The sequence below is a fragment of the Palaemon carinicauda genome, unplaced genomic scaffold (assembly GCF_036898095.1).
Source record: "Palaemon carinicauda isolate YSFRI2023 unplaced genomic scaffold, ASM3689809v2 scaffold69, whole genome shotgun sequence".
In the NCBI taxonomy this organism is placed as follows: Eukaryota; Metazoa; Arthropoda; class Malacostraca; order Decapoda; family Palaemonidae; genus Palaemon; species Palaemon carinicauda.
The window spans coordinates 405,001-408,725 of NW_027171971.1; positions in this window are offsets into that span (position 1 = coordinate 405,001).

Below are 3,725 nucleotides of genomic sequence, written 5' to 3' on the forward strand. Positions count from 1 at the left end.
CGCCACATCACAAGATAGGCAATTGAATTACCCACATTTTGACACTAGTTTCATGCAAATCGGATAAAAGATGAGCACGATATAGAAAAATACCATATTTTTACCTTTCCCTGACCTCGACCTTTGACCCCAATCACACCCAAAATCTAATCAAATCGTCCTTGGATCATGGCCAATCATCCCACATAATTTCATGAGATTCGGTCAAATAGCTTTTGAGATATGCGAATCACAATTATATATATATATATATATATATATTATATATATATATATAATATATATATATATATATTGTGTGTGTGTGTGTATATACAGTATATATATATATATATATATATATATATATATATATATATATATATATATATCTATATATATATATATATATTCATATATATATATATATATATATATACAGTATATATATATATATATATATATATATATATATATATATATATATATATATATATATATATATATATACAGTATATATATATATATATATATATATATATATATACAGTATATATATATATATATATATATATATATATATACATATATATATATATATATATATATATATATATATATATATACAGTATAATATATATATATATATATATATATATATATATATATATATATATATATATATATATATACGCTGTGATACGCCAAATACTTAAGAGTGCATGCTATACAAGTAAATGATTTTGTACGTCCTGTAGTGGGTAGGATTCCCCTGATAGGACCAGGAAAGCAGTAATCCTAAAAGCAAGCAAGCAAAGAACTAAAGCTAATTGTCTACGCAACGGGAGAAGCGATATTAAATGTTCGAGCATCGATACGCAATTGTATTCTTTGTATTTTATGTGAAATGAGAAGGAATTTCAGATTTGATAGCAGAATATGTGGAAATTATGCTGGTGATTAGAAAACAAAAGAATGTACTTCGAATATCGTTAAAGATATTACTCCCACTCGTTTGCTTGCATGCTTGCTTGCTTGCTTGCAAGCTTTCATGCTTTCATGCTTTCATGCTTGCTTGCTTGCTTGCTTGCTTGCTTGCATGCTTGCTTGCTTGCTTGCTTGCATGCTTGCAAGTTTTCATGCTTGTTTGCTTGCATGCTTGCTTGCTTGCATGCTTGCTTGCTTGCTTGCTTGCAAGTTTTCATGCTTGCTTGCTTGCTTGCAAGTTTTCATGCTTTCATGCTTGCTTGCTTGCTTGCTTGCTTGCTTGCTTGCTTGCTTGCTTGCATGCTTGCTTGCTTGCAAGTTTTCATGCTTTCATGCTTGCTTGCTTGCATGCTTGCTTGCAAGTTTTCATGCTTGCTTGCTTGCTTGCATGCTTGCAAGTTTTCATGCTTTCATGCTTGCTTGCTTGCTTGCTTGCTTGCTTGCTTGCTTGGTTGCTTGGTTGCTTACCTACCATGCTGCTTTCCTGGTCCTATCACACAACTGCGTAATTTGTGTTAATTATCACAACCACATTATCAAAACACGTCGATAGGCCCCGCCCTCCCAAAAAAAAACATCTGTGTATGGAGGTCATTTCAACAATCTTAACCTGGTCGAAGTCATTTAACTATGTTTCATATCATTTTAATATGTGGAAATATTTCTCATTTATCAATTCTTGAAATTCAATAGTTCTATTACTAGCAGATTGCGTAGCAACTCTAAATTCATTGCCTTTAAAGGAGGGGTCAGTTTTAATAGTCCCGTTTTGACCAGGTGAGTCACCTGTTCTGGACAATACAGCCCCGAGTCGATATTAAATTCATTGCCTTTAAAGGAGTGGTCAGTTTTAATAGTCCCGTTTGACCAGGTGAGTCACCTGTTCTGGACAATACAGCCCCGAGTCGATATTAAATTTATTGCCTTTAAAAGAGTGGTCAGTTTTAATAGTCCCGTTTGACCAGGTGAGTCACCTGTTCTGGACAATACAGCCCCGAGTCGATATTAAGTTTATTGCCTTTAAAGGAGTGGTCAGTTTTAATAGTCCCGTTTGACCAGGTGAGTCACCTGTTCTGGACAATACAGCCCCGAGTCGATATTAAGTTTATTGCCTTTAAAGGAGTGGTCAGTTTTAATAGTCCCGTTTGACCAGGTGAGTCACCTGTTCTGGACAATACAGCCCCGAGTCGATATTAAGTTTATTGCCTTTAAAGGAGTGGTCAGTTTTAATAGTCCCGTTTGACCAGGTGAGTCACCTGTTCTGGACAATACAGCCCCGAGTCGATATTAAATTTATTGCCTTTAAAGGAGTGGTCAGTTTTAAAAGTCCCGTTTGACCAGGTGAGTCACCTGTTCTGGACAATACAGCCCCGAGTCGATATTAAATTTATTGCCTTTAAAGGAGTGGTCAGTTTTAATAGTCCCGTTTTGACCAGGTGAGTCACCTGTTCTGGACAATACAGCCCCGAGTCGATATTAAATTTATTGCCTTTAAAGGAGTGGTCAGTTTTAATAGTCCCGTTTGACCAGGTGAGTCACCTGTTCTGGACAATACAGCCCCGAGTCGATATTAAATTTATTGCCTTTAAAGGAGTGGTCAGTTTTTAATAGTCCCGTTTGACCAGGTGAGTCACCTGTTCTGGACAATACAGCCCCGAGTCGATATTAAATTTATTGCCTTTAAAGGAGTGGTCAGTTTTAAAAGTCCCGTTTGACCAGGTGAGTCACCTGTTCTGGACAATACAGCCCCGAGTCGATATTAAATTTATTGCCTTTAAAGGAGGTGGTCAGTTTTAATAGTCCCGTTTGACCAGGTGAGTCACCTGTTCTGGACAATACAGCCCCGAGTCGATATTAAATTTATTGCCTTTAAAGGAGGGTGGTCAGTTTTAATAGTCCCGTTTGACCAGGTGAGTCACCTGTTCTGGACAATACAGCCCCGAGTCGATATTAAATTTATTGCCTTTAAAGGAGTGGTCAGTTTTAATAGTCCCGTTTGACCAGGTGAGTCACCTGTTCTGGACAATACAGCCCCGAGTCGATATTAAATTTATTGCCTTTAAAGGAAGTGGTCAGTTTTAAAAGTCCCGTTTGACCAGGTGAGTCACCTGTTCTGGACAATACAGCCCCGAGTCGATATTAAATTTATTGCCTTTAAAGGAGTGGTCAGTTTTAAAAGTCCCGTTTGACCAGGTGAGTCACCTGTTCTGGACAATACAGCCCCGAGTCGATATTAAATTTATTGCCTTTAAAGGAGTGGTCAGTTTTAATAGTCCCGTTTGACCAGGTGAGTCACCTGTTCTGGACAATACAGCCCCGAGTCGATATTAAATTTATTGCCTTTAAAGGAGTGGTCAGTTTTAATAGTCCCGTTTGACCAGGTGAGTCACCTGTTCTGGACAATACAGCCCCGAGTCGATATTAAATTCATTGCCTTTAAAGGAGTGGTCAGTTTTAAAAGTCCCGTTTGACCAGGTGAGTCACCTGTTCTGGACAATACAGCCCCGAGTCGATGTTGATTATATGAAGTTACATTTGAGGATTTGTGAGAAATTTTAAATGTAAATTTGTAATCTTAGAGAGTGTGTAGGGGAACAGGCGAATGGTACGAGTCATCTTTGACGAAATGAATGACTTGCACACCATTTGAGATTCATACATTGCTTTTATAAGGACTATTGACCTATATATCCTACATTCTCTCTCTCTCTCTCTCTCTCTCTCTCTCTCTCTCTCTCTCTCTCTCTCTCTCTCTCTCT